Source organism: Phalacrocorax aristotelis, chromosome 1 (genome assembly GCF_949628215.1).
Source record: "Phalacrocorax aristotelis chromosome 1, bGulAri2.1, whole genome shotgun sequence".
NCBI classification, from domain to species: Eukaryota; Metazoa; Chordata; class Aves; order Suliformes; family Phalacrocoracidae; genus Phalacrocorax; species Phalacrocorax aristotelis.
Window position 1 is genome coordinate 212,433,395 of NC_134276.1, and position 17,252 is coordinate 212,450,646.

The window sequence follows — 17,252 nt, forward strand, 5'->3', positions numbered from 1 at the left end:
TCTTCTAATTAATACCAGTTCAGAGCAGTCCAAACTAGATAGTATCATGATATATAGGCCCTATGGCTCTCCAAAGATCAAGATGTGGCATTTAATCAGACGAAGATTTAAAATAAAACTCCAGCAGCCTGGTTCCAAGTTATGACAAGAGAAATACTTGGCTAGAGAGGTACAGGCTGTATGAAATGATTGGCAACTTACCAAGACAAGAAGAGAAAGAAGCTGAATGATTGGCAACTTAATCGCAGGGAGAAGGAAAAATAGAGAAAAGGAACAAAACGAGTGCCTAAACAGCGATGTGTCGGCTTCTGTGGCTGTCAAAGGTGGCCTTGAGCAGGCAGTGGCAGGAGGGCTTACACTGAAGCTTGTCTGCAAAGTAGATGAAACTATTCAGTGTTCCTTGGCATCAATAGCACGCGGATCCTGAATGTATCTAATCACGTTTGGAGTAGCATGATTCTGCACCACGTTCTCCGCGGGTCACCATGGCAGCCACAGGAACACGTCCAACAAAATATCACGGATGTGCAGCTTAACAGTGCTTTGCTACCAAACAACTCATAGAGCTTTAGAACAAAGTCCCCAGCCTTATCTGAAAGCTAAAAAAATACCCAACCCAAAACCAAAATAAAATAAATAAAATATCCAAGGGGTCCTTGCACAGTACTTCATCTTCAGCCTCTGCTCCTTCTCTGACAAAAGGCTTTCTTTTAATCAGTGTTCATTTTGCATGAAGGCCAGCCTGATCAATCATAATATTTCGGTAGCAGTATCCTTTAGTTAATTTACAGTGTGCCCTCGTCTTTTATTCAACATGTTATTATTGCTTAAAATACCTAGTTTAAGGAAAAACTATGCAAACTTTTCCTGAAGGAGAATTGAGGAATGGTGGGTGAGAGGTTAGATTGTCAAACGAGCTTTGCAGCCACCAGTTCTTACTGGGAACAAACACCGCTTGGTCTTCTCACAAAAAGAAAAGACCCCTACTCAGAGATGGCTTGTATTTATCCAGAGTGCGGTGGGTCAACAGAGAAACTGCAAAAACGATGTCCGAAAAACATGAAATTTCTTTTGCCACTTGAGATGGGGGATAGGGAAACAAGGATGTGCTTGGAGGGAAGTCCTGCTAAGATTGGGACCCATATCTTTTACAGTATTTTGGCTCCCGCTAAGCCTTATTAGGGCAAATCTAAAGATATTTCCAAGCAATTTAAAATCCTCTGTCAGACTGAAGCATTACTCACTCTTGAATTTGTATGCAAGAAAGATAAACCTTAACGTATAGCAAAATTATTTCTGGAACTGCATATTGCACGTTTTTACTATAATGCATATCATAAGCTTTGACACAGAGATAACTAAGCGATTACTTGTCAACCTACTCTCATTCCATCAGTCTTAAAAGATAGGATAGAAAAAGCTTTTCATGTGCAACAGCAGGCTTCAGATTAGTCCTGCGGAGTTATCAAAAATGTGGAACTAAATATTAGACAAGCCCAATTTAAAATGATGAAACATTTCTGAATTCTAAAACAATTAGGCTGATTTACAACACATGGCCTGATACAATGTAGGTTTGAATCCTTCTTTTGCTTTCTAAAAGGGGACACATTTTTTCATGCTAGTCGTAAATTAGTACAATCAAGATTTATTTCCTTTTTTTTTTTTCTGAATACTCAAGAGCAACTCTTACACCTTCCAAAGATGTTTGTGGAACTTTCTTATTTTACCTGGGAAGATATACACAGAGGTGAGTTACAGACCTAGGAAAGGCAAACCAAGACTACTGCTGAAGAACAGCATCACCTCCTTTTTCTGTGGCTTTTCAATGATGCTGTGCTGCAGATTTACTCAATTTTCACTGCCAGGTCCCTCATTTCTGCTTGTAAAGCAAGGATTCTGGGGTGCTATGAAGATTAATCAGGCTTGCAGTTTTCTTCTCGACTCTTGGTGATGGTTGCTCCCAGAAAACACACGTATATCAAATACTTCTGATCCCACTGGGGTTGAGAATTAAACAAACACTGACATTGGAAACGCAACTCCGCTTGACTGTTGTACTAGAAAGTCATTATCTGTGTTTCAGTACCCATTTAATTATTACCTGTGTTTAAAAAGAAACAGAATACTGGAGAAACTCTCAGTTACCACAAGACAATGCTCGTGATGGCGGCAACATTGCTCAAAACCTACTCTGAAGAGCATTACTACAGAATACTGGACTTTACAAGATAAAACATAAACCAAAAGGTACAGGGTATTCACAACACTTTTTTAAGGCTTTCACTTTTGCAATACACACAGACGACGGATTTTAAATGAAAGTTCTGTTTCTCTGTACTTAAGGGTATTAATATTTTAGTATGACTGCATCTGTGAATGAAGACATTCAAAAAGCCATTATGTTTTCAACTTAGGTTAATAATAAGGCTATTTTTCCACCCACTCTCTGGCACAGCTGTAATGTTCTTGGCCTCAAGTGGGAGGCAATGTGGAACAAGGATTAGCAAGATGGATGATATACAACATACAGTGCCAGTTCATATAAAATATTACTAGATTGGAAATGACTGTTTACTGTCCCAGTGATTCCATGACCACTTTTTTTCCTTCCAAAGAACCTACAGTATGCGGTGCTCCTCTATGCCAATAAAGCTTAGTGCATAGCACCTGGGTAATGAGAAATTAATTTTTGAGCTGAGCCTGATGAGGGGGTCAGCCAAAATCTTAGGCAGAGTTTATCCTCAATACTATTTTACATGACAGAAAATGCATCCCTCCCATTCATCAGTACTAACCCAGAAACGGGATTATGCAATAGAAAATAATTAAAGTGGGGGGACCAAAATACCCAAAAAAATTTAGGACTGTGTGTGTTTACAGTACAATAATAAAACATTTAATCTTTGAGGAGAGGGGAGTTGGAAACAGCATCCCATGGTCTACTTCCAAATAAAATTGCACAAAACATTTAGGAATGCACTAAACAGAACAAGCATGGATTTGGCAGACAACGGGCTGGATGAACTAGCAGGTCTTTTTTCAGTTAAGTTAGATTTCCAAACCTGGGACCTTTGCACCCTGGAACATGAGATCTCTTGCCCGATCTAGAGGCCCACCTCTCTTGACTAAGGCCGTAGCGGCTCAGCCATCAGCAGGCAGGGATGCTGAGCCCTGGCTCCCGGCACGGTCAGGTACGACTGTACCTCAAACCCAGAAAACCACGTGGGTCCAAATTTTATGTCCTGCCCAGGCATAAAATTTCTTTTACCACAAAGTCTACACAAGTTGTTTGAATTCCGAGCGCTCAGCAGTTCCCATCACTTGCACTACTGGCCACAGCCACTGCCAAAATGTCAGCAATACTTCAGAGTTGAAAAATGTTTTCTTTAATAATTTTAGTGAGAGAGCACTTTCACGTGAAAGAGAGACAGAAGTGTTTTGAAATGGCAAAATAATTTCTCGTCCCTAAGCAAAGCACCTCTGAAAGAGCTGTTTGCACAATCCAGACACCTCCATTTTCATGTAAATAGTTTATTGATTTAATAAAACATATAAACAAGCTTATATCCTTCTTCTACCAGCTGCAGATGATCTATATTCACTGAGCAATCTATTCCAACAAAAATATTTTCATTGAAATTAATCGTGATGTTCACTCCTCCTTCCCCCACAAGCTAACATCTAGGCACTTTGCAATGCGCATTAGCTACTTCAATAAATACGATGAGCAATTCTTGGTTTTCTTAACCACACAGGGCATAAGTGGATGATCTCTTTACATGCCCTGGACGACGAAAAAGATATTAAGTATTGGAATTTTTCCTGTTTGAGTAGTCCAGTGAGAGCGAGAGCCAAGTTTGCAGGCCTCTCTCGTTGTCATTTCCAGAACGTCAGCGTTTCCATGAGCAGCGCATCCCAGAGTCAGGTCACCAAAGCCTCAGCCCTGCACGCCCTGGCCTTTTTCTTCAGGGCGTTGTTCCAATACTGTGAGCAACTACCCAAAGTTTGAACGTCTGCTCCTTTGACACGCTTGATTTGGCAAGTGGAAGAGAAATGCTGTTAGATAAGAAAAAAAGAAGGAAAAAAGGGAGAAGTAGGCACATTCCCTTCTCCTACTCACTCTCTAGTGATCTTTGCGCTATTTTCTTTTAAATCTTATTTAAAATTTCAGTCCTTTACAGTAAGATCAGCAAGAACAGATCTTCGCTTCAATAAAGATGCACAAAGCCCTCTTTGTTGAGGACATGGGTCCAAGACTCTGGCATCTGGGCTGTGCAGCTTTCACTGCAGGCATACTTTCAATCCTTCTTGTTCATCTATGCCGTCAGTGTTTCAGGACAAAGATCATTTTACCAATCTGTTTGTACAGCATATTGTACAATCTGTTACGTGCATCTGCAATACAAATAGCAAATGATAATAAGAGCATGTGGATGAGACTGGAGCCCCAGATTTTGGGTCCTTTTGTTATCAGTGGTGCACGGACCCTGGCCCACAGCGGAGGTGGATGCACTTCTGACTTGCTGCTTGCTCACAACGTGCCACAGGCACTCTCCATGATATCTAAATACTGTATATTCCCTAGAAAAAATACCCCAAAGGGGTTTTTTTCCCCACCCTTCCTCCTATTTCAAGGGAGTCATTCAAAAGTTAAAACCATGACCACACCAATGAGGGCGAGACACCAAATTACCTTTTGTAATATCCCCCTTAAATACAAAACAAAGCCATGAAACTTAGGGAGAAAGAGGAACAGATCATGCCAGATGCTACCTAACGGATGTTCAATCATAAATACTACATACAAATGTATGAAAAAAGTTCCCTATTTTTAAACAGATTGTTCCCCAAAATCACATCTGATTGCAACAGTAATAATGTTTCTCATCCTTACTAAATATTTGGCCTTTTTTTTTTATGATAGCAAGCACTTCTGAATTTGCTGCAGAGAACATCGCACTCTCACTCCTTGCAGCAGATTGCTGTCTGCTGCTTTACATGCTGATTTCTCCTTTGTGAACTGAGACCTTCAGTATTTTCACGGGGGAAAAGCAGATCAAGATTTTTTAAGAGAGCTAAACAATTCTGTGTAATGAACATCAGTTGACACGGGCAATTACTCTTTCTTTCCCCCCCCCCAAAAAACCCAAAACACAAAAACAAAGCGGAGATTGTAATTCCTTTGAACGGCATGTGCTTCACTGATTGTACCAGAATGTCTGCTGCATGCATAAACACGGGTGGGTGAAGTTCAGGAGTGACATGTGGATCATTAAAATGTAAGATGTGGAGGTGAATAAAAACTTTTGCCATTTGATTCGGCCAACAATAAAGAAAGTTGCTTTAGAAATTATTCCACTGTTTCCCAATTTCCATAAAAGAGCAGTTTTTGTTGCTGAACGGATGGAGAATAAAAGAGTTTTTTGCTAGATTTCATGTATTCGCTTTTTAAAGAATGCATATGAAAGGAAAATAAAATAACATCCACCATAAAGGAAACACTTCAATGGTATTTTTGACATTCAAAAATATTCTGCAGAAACATTCAATATACCACATTTTCTCCTTAATAGTTAAAACATAAGAGCAGAGTAGGAAAACACTGGATATCTTTATCACTGGCTTGAAGCATGTCTCTGGCTATGTCACTGTGTTTCCAGGCGTCTGAGATTTCCATTTGTATAATGTGAATATGTTAACATAGCTTATTTGCATTTCTGCTTTTATGTAGGAAGTCACACAAAATACCTTCCTGGATCGTGTTGTGGCATCTCCGTATAATGCGAGAGTAAGAATCCTGCATTAACAGCAGCGTTAAAATCACCACCGGGATTATTCAATGAAATCCTCTACCACCACGATCGGTTACTGCTCTTATTAGCAGAGGGCTCCGAAGCCCCGGCGCGGATCACCCCGACACCCCTCCCGTTGTCCACCCCGGCTCGCGCTCGGGCTGCTCACCCTCGTCGCTGGTGCAGCCAATACCCCCACCAGCTACACCCCAACCGGGAAGGGCACTTAGGCCAAAATCACACCTTCATTAGACATTTGGAGAACCGTCTGTTGAGAGGAATCTCCATAAACAGCCTTCCTGAAGGGCTCGGTGACTACGCGTTAGGTACACACACCAATACCTGCTCCTAGCTTCAAGCCTATTCCTGTTCAGCAAAGCAGTGAAGAACATGCTTTAACTTTAATCACTTGCTGAAGTCATCAGGACTGTGTGCTTAGTTGAACAGGGGTCTTTATGAGCCAAATATTATTCTTAGTAATAAGGAGACCTGGCAATACACTAGATGGAGCATTTGATAGTAACTATCATTAATTCAATTAAATTCCCTTACAGCATACACTCTCCAGCTAATGTAGTTTACAGTGAAATTTTCTCCAGCACTCATTTAAATGTAATTGCTGCACTTATCTTGTCATGAGGAAATTTCTGAAGGTTACTTGTACTGTGCATGTGTAAACCTACAAGCTACGCTGACCTTTAGTTGTGAGATTTTTTTGAAATACTTAGGCTGCAGAATCTAAATAATGATGGTAGTAATAATAATAATAATAATAATGATAATTCCCCACTTCCACACAGCACCTTTTAACTCGGTATATACCCAGGCTAGAACTAGCAAGCAACAAAGCACAGAAAAGCATTGCTAACAGCTTGGGCCTGGAAAGGAAAGCTAAAACTGCTGGAAATGGAAAGGCTGGGAGATGACACGCTCGGAAAACAGAATTCTGGTAGAGCATTTTGTTCAATTCTTCTGAAAACCATAAAACCATCTCTCTTCTGAGACAATTTTTCTGTTTAGCTTTCATACAGAAGCTGGCATTATCAATAGCTACGGGGCACTCCAGCATCATGCTGTGGTGTTGTCCTCTGTCTGAACCACAAAAGAGGCTCACCTCTGTTGACCCAATTGACTGGTTTTGGTGCCTTCCCACCGGTAGCCCAGTGATGTACTAGAAAGCAGCCAAAATCATTTGCAAAACTGGGAGGTGTCAGCCAAAAAACCCAGAACAAACAAACAAAGAAAAAAACCCGAACTCCAAAGTAAAACTTCAGTGTGCACAAATATCCATAAATCTACTGTCCTGAGAGTTTAGGGAAACAGTGGAAGGACAGGTACAGAGATGGGAAGAGAAACCTGCTGATTGTGATGGAAACAAGCATGTTGGAAAGCCCCACCTATACCCAGCGGGCATTTCAGGCCCTTGTCTATGGTAAACCTTCCCCTACAACTCTATCGCAGGCTCTTTTTCTTGTCTTCTCTTTTCACACCAATGAGAAGCACCCCCAAATGAAAGATTTCTCCCTTCAGAAACAGGGAAGAAACAGTGTATTTTGGGCTACTCCAGCAGCATGCGCCAAGCAGAGCGTAACCGAGCAATCCATGCCTAAGCACCCACGGCCACGGGAGGTCAGAAATGTCAAGTCTAAAAGGGGAAGGAAAAAAACTTTACAGGCCACACAACTTCTGCCCTGGACTGAGCACTGCAAAAGGAAAACCCCGCTTCTTAGTTTTTACTTCTCTGTATGCATGGCCAGGTGGATGTTTGTGAGGGTGAGAAACATTTGACATAATTACGTCTATTTGGCCGTCAAGGCTCACCAAGGCTTTATTTTTTTTTTTTCAGTATTAATTCAAACGAGGCAACCAAGAATCTCTCTCTCCCCATTTCAGTCCTCCCACCCAAACCCAGACGCCTGTTGCATTATGAAATGCCAAGCGATTTCATTCAGCTCTTGTGGCACACAATAGCAGATGTTGAAGGGAGAACGTGGGACCTCGAAGCATTTAAAAACTCTTAAATAAAATGTGGGCTACAGGAGGCTCTCATTCAGAAGTAACATTTTCCCTTCCGCAGAGAGTTCCCCCATGCTCCGGTGAAGTGAATTAAAATTGACACTGAGAAAAATCTAATTGAGCCAGAGACAACACAACACTTTTCACTACAGAAACGGAAGCCCTGGTGGAATTACTCAGGTTAATATAGTCCATTTTAAATCTACAATGATTTTTATATCCCATGATCTGCAAACAATAAAGGAAGCCTGTTGTTTAATACTCATTGTTTTAATTAGGGGGGCATAGGAAGAGTGGGAGCCAGTGCCTATGGGTCTGCTCCACACTCGCTTTCTAACTGCAGTCCTCATCAGACCCGATGAATACGGGAATAAACCAACGCAGATCTCTCCTGGGCAGTGTTAAAATGACAAAACCTTTGTGTCAGCCAGCCCAGGGATTCAAGCACTGAGAATGAAGGGAGCAGATCTGATTTAGGCAACACAACAACAGCACAGGCAGAACATTATTCTCTGCCTGCTCAAAGTGACTCAAGAATTTTGGGAAAAGATCCCACAGGCCTCTCTATCTCACTTCTTCCAGCTGGTAAAAATTGAGTGATGATATTTGTCTCCCTTTGCAAAGCACTCGCAGGTCTGCGGCTGAAGCAGCAGTACTGCTCCTCACTGTGCCATGCTCATCCTTGCAGCTAAGAAGTTACAGGCAGTACGTTCTATTAATCTACTCCCTATTGTGGTAGAGCTCCCTAAAATCGCAATTGAAAGTGTGACATCTTGAGCTACTACGACAGTTTAATTATTGTTTAAAACATAAATTTTCCCGATGCAGTTAGGCAAATCGGAGACATGGTTTATTAGAAAAGATCTTCCTCCTCTTTGCAGCTCGTCTTATTCTTCTAACAGAACGCATGACTCAGATGTAGCAGTTATTTTAAATTAAAACCATGAGGTAGTAGACACTGAAGTTTCTTCCTCCACAAATAATAATGAATTTATGCACCACAGAGTTTAATCTGCAGAGTGAAAGTCTAATGTCCCACTTAAAACTGCATACTCATGGGCATAGATTAGACAGTAATTAGGTTCAGTGAAAACCTGAAAAGATCTGCTGGAAACATTCAAATTTAATTTATTCACCGGCTTGTCTCAGAGTGTTTTTATAAGCAATTAGAAAGACACAGATTCCTGAAAATGCCTTCTTTCCTGAGGTAGATGGACCAGAAGATTTAGATGGCATATGCAGCCTTCCACCCGTAGCTCACTGGCTTCAGTTAAGCTTAAACCAGGCTTAGAAGCACCAACAGACTTTATCCTTAGGGAGTTATTTCCTATTTTTTTGAAATATGCTGATAGTTACAGTGCACTATGGAACTGATGTCTGAAAAAAAGTAATACTACAACTGGCACGGCACGTCCTTCCCTGGCACCTGTGTCACAGAAGTCTGACACTGCGTAGGCTGTGGGTCCTACCAGAGCCAAAGCATGCCCGATACTGTCCTCTTGCTACCCTGTTCCAGCAGAAAACACAGGTGACAGGTCTGGCGCGGGGAAGATGGAAGTAATGAACTAGTAAATAATTTACACTGCAAATGCTACACATATACCCATTTTGTAACAAATTTCAGAATGACAAAGAATAACAGACATTCTTTCAAGCCTTTCCTGGGGTTTAAAATTCATGTCAAGAACTAGTAAAATTGATGACATATTTATGCTAAAATGTTTTACACGGTCTTTAGCTTTTTACTGTGACGCATCATTGTAATATTTACGTGTCTCTCACATCATCTCAGCAGTGACAGCGAAATCCTTACTGCCTTGGAGTCTCTTGTTTATATTTCATGAGCAAAACTTCTCACATTGTGGGTTTTCATTTTACACTTTTATTTGTTTGTGCACACGCGTGCACACGCACTTCTGTATGATTTTAGCGGGGTGGCAGGAACAGAAGATGAAAGCAATAAGACACTGTTCTTGCGGTGGAAATGAGAGGCTTGGAAGCTGCAGTGCAGCTGAAACACATGCTCATCAGGCTACTCCCCAATTACATTTCATTTTTGACATTGCTCAGTTGCAAAAGTTTTTGTCCTTTGAGCTCCATGCCAAAGTGTGTGAAGAATTCAGACCGGCTCTCAGGTCCTTTGCAAAACCTCCTCCTATGTTATGAGCATATGATTCAAACATTAGAACTGAATAGAATGAGAAACACTATATAATAAGAGAAGGGTTGTGGTAGGGTTGTTTTTTTTTTGAAGTGATTGTTCTTTAACAAAAACATACATCATTTTTCATGTGGCAAGCAGATAAATATTGTATGTTTATTCATTTAATAGAAAATTGGAAGAGGAAAGAATTTCAGTGCCACAACAATGTCATAAAAAGATCGAAACTCATTGATGTGAGCTTTAATATGCAACTGAAGGAATTGGATACCATAAATCTCAAACTGACAGTGTCTGGCACTATTACAGAGGTATATATTTTAAATGTAGGCACCAATCTTGAAAATACTTAAACATGCATGTGATTTTATGTCTATTATATCCATTGATTAATTCCTGTGTGCGAGTGCGTGCATGACTTGACTTAGATTTTTCCATGCATTACAATTTTTGCCTTTGAGATTATATATTTGGGAGACCAAGGTTTGGCATATTATTCAGATTCAACAATGAAATTTGATTAGCTGATTTTTTTCAATTTTATTAAAAGTCCAGGCTGTTTTAACCACCTGCCTGTATGTTTTTTCTGATGCAATGATGGCATGCCAAAAACAGATTACCCATTTATATTTTAAGAGCATTTGGGACTTTTTGTAATGTAAAATATTCTATAGGTAAATGCTGGATGTTGTGCTGAAGAAGTCAACATTACAGCAAAGAATTGCCTGCCTTTCTTAGCTGTTGTGCAATATATTATATTCCAGCATTGCCTTGACAACCAACCACTATTGTTTAAGCCCCCTAAGTCTCAATCATTAGCATTCAATTGTTTTTAAATATAATTAGAAAAAAAAAAAAAAAGACAGACAGACAGACATACCCCTTCCTTTTTTGTTTTCTTGTTTTTCCTGAACTGTCAGTAAAATGGAACCCATATTTTCACCTGTATTCCTGGAGTTGTTGAATGTACCTCAAAGTGTTTGGATTTATTTCATGCCTGAACTGACGCTCGAACATCCTTTTATGTAACTTGCCTTTTGCCCAAGTGTTTATCAGACATGAGCATTAGAGATCAATTAAGAAAACCACAATTGGAATATGAAGTCCTGCACTTCTTCTGGTCTGCATATGGGGTTTCTATCAATTTAAATAAACCAACTCATGTACTTAAAGTTTATGCACTTTTTCAGCATAGAAGTAATTAGTAAATTGCTTATACAGTCTTAGCTTAATTTTGAAAATTGCAAATCATAAGTTAAGCTGCTACAAAATTGCAACCAATGAACCCCAAAGCAATCTACTTTAATCCCTTAGAGATGTGTTATTTTTATTAATTTCTTACAGCAACACCTAGAGTCCTTCTGGAACAATCCCCCACTGTTACAAATACTGTAAAAGCATGGAGTGAAAAGATGTCTAAAAAAACCAAAGGTTAATTCTGCTACAGCTTCAGTCATTCACATGCTCTATATAGGAACTTCAGAAACAAGGCTAAAGGAAGGTTTTATGTTCTATCTCCCTCTTCAAATACCACAACCAAAACCCACTCTCTACCCAATCCCCCCAACATCCTCTACTCTTCCTGTTTTGCCACCACAAAACCCCCCATTCCTGCAACAGTATCTCCCCAAAGATCTTCCACTACTTCTGCACCCTCTGACTGGGTTGGGTTTGCTGTGATAATCTTCAGTATTAAAGGGACTGACTTTTTTGCCATAGTCAATGATGGGAATATACAGTGAGACTGATTTATGTGAGCAACAGGTTTGCAGTCGAGTACGCAATGGGACGCTATCCTCATCTGCTCCCCCTCTTCAAAGCAATGTAAAAATATCAGGGGTCATCACAAATCTCTGACCCTCTTCAGGCTGGACACAGATAAGCCACTGTCAGCTGTGTCCACTGCAGCCCTGGCACCTCGTCCTGCTTACGGGGTGAAACTGTGCTGGGATGCGGGGAGCAGTCAGGTCACATACTGCTCCAGACGCACTACTTCAAAATACTAAATGGAAGCAAGCAAGAGAAAAGTTTCTTCAGGAACTTCTACTGCTTTCTGGAAGACCATTCTTTACTCCACATGTGGAAGAAGAAAGTTTGACTTAAGAAGCTGGTTTTTTTCTGTTGGCCTGCTGTTTCTCAATCTCAAGTCTATGCTGTGCAGTCCCTGGGTTTAATATTAATTGAAAGAGCTTATCTATTCCTGCCTTCAGTATGCACTTCAACAGACTGCAGAAACTTCAATCATATCCCCTTGTAACTTTCTCTTTCCAAACCAAGGTACAGTCCTGTATTCTTCCTCAGCTTTTCCCCTTTTAGCTTTCTTGTAAGTCAATGCTTGAAGACCTTTACAAGGTAACCTTCTTAGACCTCTTACCATGGCTTAACCCTTCCTGACTTAATACAAAATCATGCTGCTCTTCTTTGGACCTCTGCCCTTTTCTATAGAATAGTGCTAAATATTGGTAACTGTAGTTTAAACATGATCAAAAAAATCCTTCTTTAAGTGGTACAGCATTTCCTTGAAAGTTATATTCAATGCTCCCATTTATACAGCTTCGCATTTTCTCTGCCTTTTTGACCACACAGATAGATACAATACACCATGTCATTCCTTTTATGATATGTGCACTCTTCAAATCTTGTCCCGCTCTTGCATTTTTGAAAAATATACTCATTCAACGTATGTGTTTTACCCGGCTGAATCTCTTTGGATTGCATTGTTTTCCCCAGGTTATCACGTGGCTTCGCCCCCATCCAGTCCCTTCTGCATGATCCAAAAAGTTGGATAACAAGTTGGTGGTTCATTCTGTCAAAGCCATTTACATAGAGAGTGAAAAAGTATCGATCTCCAATAACAGTCCCTGTTGCTCTCCAATCACCACCCCCTCTCTTCCCCTGGCCCGTAACCTTTCCCCATTCTAATCTGCCCTCGATCATCTAACCAGCTCCTGTCTTCATTTGAAAATGGGGCCTTCTCTGCTTCACCAGTAACCGTATGTATTAGTCTCCTGTGTGACACTGTGTGAAATGCCCCTGGGAAATCCTGCTTGATTATATACACAATTTCACACCTGTCCACTTTCAGAGAAACCTCTTGAAAAACTCCCGCAGATTTGTCGAATAAGAATTACCTTTTATAAAAATCAGCTCACATCTATAATTTATAATGCTACTTATGAGCCATATAAAATTATAGAATTAAGGTTCTTGAGGGTTCAAATTTAAACACACTAAAGTCAGAAGCTGAAAGGTGAAAACTCAACTTTATCACTTGCTCTCCCTCCCCATTGTACTTGTATCTAACAGCAACATCTGGATTTTGCCAGCCTTTGTTGTGTGAAACTTCATATAGTGCACAAAGCACCTGATAAAAACATATATGCAAGGCACTTTCTCATTCAGCACATGAAAGATTTCAAGTCTGCGATTGTAACAGAAGTTCCCTCAGCTGTAATCACTAAAATTTAGTCTAAAACACACATGCATAACGGCTGTCGTCCCAAGTCCTGCAGTTTTGACAGCATATGTTCTCGTCATGCAACTCTTTGGATCTCAAAAGCTAAACAATGTTCAAATGGACCTGTGAGAGCATTCAAAACACAAAACAGGTCAGTATGTGTAGAGAAACCCTGACTCCTGGAGTGCTGGCTGGAGGGAGCTTTTAAAAAGCATCTAAAATAGCTTTGCAAAACACAATGCGTTGAAATTTCTTCAAGGAGCAGGAGTGTGCAATTGGCTGAGCGGAGATGCTAGGGCAGGCAAGGAACAGGTGGTTAGTGTCTTTGCTGCTGGTTAGGACAGTCAGGCTGGGTTTGTGTGACAAGCAGAGCACCACAGCTTTGGTCCCGTGCAGGACTGCACGAGTTCCCTTTTCTCCTCCCACAGCACAGAAAAATGGAGCACTGCGAGCAGGGACCTGCTGGAGTGGAGGAACTGTTCCTTCTGCCCATACAAGAGTATTTTTAAGGGCTAAATTGTAGCTGAAATGGTACCCAAACAAGCCACGTAACTTCTGTCTCCTATATTCCTTGCCGACCCAGTCTCTCCTGTATGCAGCAGATGAATGCCTCATTATCAGATTCCTCTCCTTGCTTCCCGGTAGACTTAAATTACCATGTTAAATAGGATAATAATAAACACTGGCCTTTAACTACAGCACATCCTTGTTCACTCAGCAGCCTCCCTCTAATCTGATAAAGGGTCTGTCAAAGGCTACAAGGAAACACGGAGTTAGTTGCTACAGGGGCGCCTCTCCCCTGCTTTCTGCAACGCGGTTCCTGTGGTAGCACGAGCAGGCTCAGGCTCACAAAGCTGTTTTAGGGGACCTTGATCCCTACAAGAATTGACAGGTATCGAAACAGAGGCAAGGTACCAAAAGAAGATTGTGGATCTGGCCCAAGACTCTTCTGCTGCATTTCAAAGGGCAAAAGTAGCCATTTGCCATCTGCTTCCTTCAGCACTCGGACTCCGAAACAAAAGCAGCCAAAGAAATCTTTCTGGTTAGGAGAGCAGTGGGGAAGAAGAGGGATCGTGGTGGCAGCGCACACTGCCTTCGCACAGAGCTTGCCATATTTGAGGTATTACAGAAGGTCTCTTCAAAAACTACTCTGAAAAAAGTCATCTATCCTCCCAGAATAAATTATATAAAGGGAGCAAGCTGGACTGGCAACAGAGAGGGCTGATCTGCCTAGACTTTGAATCCTCTTAGCCCCCAGAAGCTGAAAGTGCCATTTATTTCAGTGTTACAGGATTTCCTGCTCCTTTTTTTTTTTTTTTTTTTAATTTAGTTTACCTAATCCCCCGGATTTCTCTTGTTGCAGGAAGAGGAAAAAGCCTTACAAAACAACAGGGGATAAACACAAAGTCAAATTACTTTGCCGAGCTCTTTCACACATCCAAAAAGACCTGTAGAACTGCAACCTCTGGAAGGCACGAGGAGTTTCCTACCGACAGAGGATATTCCAACCATCACCCATGGAAATGCAGCCGTTCCTGCAGTGCCCAATTAATAAAGCCAAGCTTCAGTATTTGCACTAGCAGCAATAGATCTGTGGAAAAGATGGTTTTCCTCTAGTTTTCCGAAGCGAGTAAAACTTGGCTTTCTACCTGTCTTCCTCCTCTTCGTCCAGCTTCAGCTTTGCAGAGCTGGCAGGCAACACAATAAAGGAGGAAAGACATGAACTAGGCCGTCTGTCGTTGGAGGGGATGAAAGACAGTCTTAATAACAGCAGGAGAGAGGGAAGCAGCCTATGGTTATTTTTGACAGAATCAGGAGAGACTCAGATTTCAGCTTCATAAACAGCTCATCAGAGAAAAATTCTGTCCAAATCAGAGAAGCCCCTTCGGCCAAGCTAACAGAAACACACAGCCTTTGTCCAGTAAGGGAGAAATCTTTCAAAAATCAAAATGTTTTTCTTCAAAGAACAAACCCAAACTGCTACCCACCCCCCGCATGCTGTAGTAACGCTAACTTGCGTTTTTGTTGTTGCAATACACGGCTTACAGAATATTCAGAGAAAATTTCTGGGTGATACTAGCCTGTGAAGGTCCTGCAAGACACACAGCCATGACCATGCAGTAAAATGAAAACTGGAAAATGGGCATTTTCCAGCGTCACCTGACCACAAGGTCCCCTTGATGCACCGTTCTGCAAAACCAGAGGTGATGCAGAGAGGTAGCGGGCAGGAAAATGCCTGGCATTACACTAATCCACCCAGCTCAAACAAAATAAAAATGTTTGTTTTGTGTGGGTGTTTACTCAGGAGGAGAGCACAGAATTTGACCACACCTCCGAACAAAAAGTCAAAATTCAGCTTCATTATTAAATGCCTGTTAGATAGAACAGGTGAAATAATACTCACGTATCACGATGACAAATGACACCAGACATTTTTGAGGGCAATTTTTTTGTTTGTTTCTAAAATTTTTAACAACCTTTCACACAGAACCCTTTGTGCTACTGGATTAAGAGAATAAAGATCATTCTTAGTCAAGAGATACCCACAAGAAATTCAAGAGGTTTCTATATCTAGCAGCCTTGCTGGCAGACTCCGCCAGGAGGAAGGATAGAGCCAGCATGGAGATACACTCCTCCAAAGCTTCCAAGGGAAAAGCTGACCACCAGAGGAGCTTGCTGCTGTGTCAGGAAAATATAAGTCTGAAGGTTATTCTGTCTTTCTTGAGGATTAATTTCATTTACTCATTAAAACATATAATGCCTGAAGTGACATAAAAGCATCATCTCTGCACGGCTGAAGAGTCCAAGCCAAAAAAAAAAACCACCACAACCAACAAAAAAAACCACCAACTACTTTTCAAAAAGAATATTGAATATGGGGACTACAAGCCTTCATAATTAGTCCACAATGATTTGCATGACCTGCGCTTAATCCTTACGCCTTCCAGCTGCCTGACAGGCAGGTACAGTATAATGGAAAACACTACAGAAACGGGAATCAATGGCTTTCTTCTGTCTAACCACAATATCATTCTCGCTTCATTTACTGCTTAGTGGGAAGGCATTTCTGTGGGCCGGGAATCAGCTCTTTCTAAATGGACAAGTCTCAAAGTTCAGCATTTTAGTGGTTTAAACTAAGTAGGAGTTTGCTCATCCATAGCAGCCTGGACTGCAGAAAACCCAGTTGCCTGACCTCTTAATGCTGTCTTCTATCCAGCATTACAAGAAAAAGACACTTGGTGAGGGCTCTGTGCTAACAAAGCAGGGGGCTACATTCTACAGTACATCAGTCTTGGTGAACGGAGGGAGCTGGAAGCAGAAGTACACCGAAACACTCCAACCAAAAATACCTTCTGCTTGTGAAGGGAAAGAGCAATTTAGTACGGGGGACTTGATTAGCAGCAAGGCACGGTGAGATGAACCCCCCTCCCTGACATTGGTGTGACCCCAACGCATCAAACCTTTTAACCCGAAGTGATGTATGCAAGCAACCCAAAACGATCCGATATCTCTCAAAGCACAAGACTGCTTCAGTCGGGGCAGCAAAGAAGAGGCCACTGAGAGGATCCTCTGCCCCGTACCAGGGCAAGGAGGAAACGCTGAGCCTTGGCAGTGCTTTGCACAAAAGCACAGGAGCACTCGAAGTTGTGCTGCGTGCCTCACGTGACAGCAATCGCCTCTCACTGAACTGGAAACCTCAAGCGAGGGTTGTTTTGCACTGTTAGTTAGCTGCTAGCCCACAAAATCAGTTTATGATATTCTCTGTAGCATGTGCACTTTAAAGGTTTTTAGAAGCGGTGGCAGGAGTGCAGTAAGAACGAGA

At 41.3% G+C, this 17,252-nt stretch overlaps 1 protein-coding gene across 12 annotated transcripts in view; it reads right to left on the bottom strand.

Moving 5' to 3' along the window:
- Positions 1 to 17,252, bottom strand: part of CELF2 (CUGBP Elav-like family member 2) — a 370,728-nt gene that overhangs the window by 110,648 nt on the left and 242,828 nt on the right. The window lies entirely within an intron of this gene.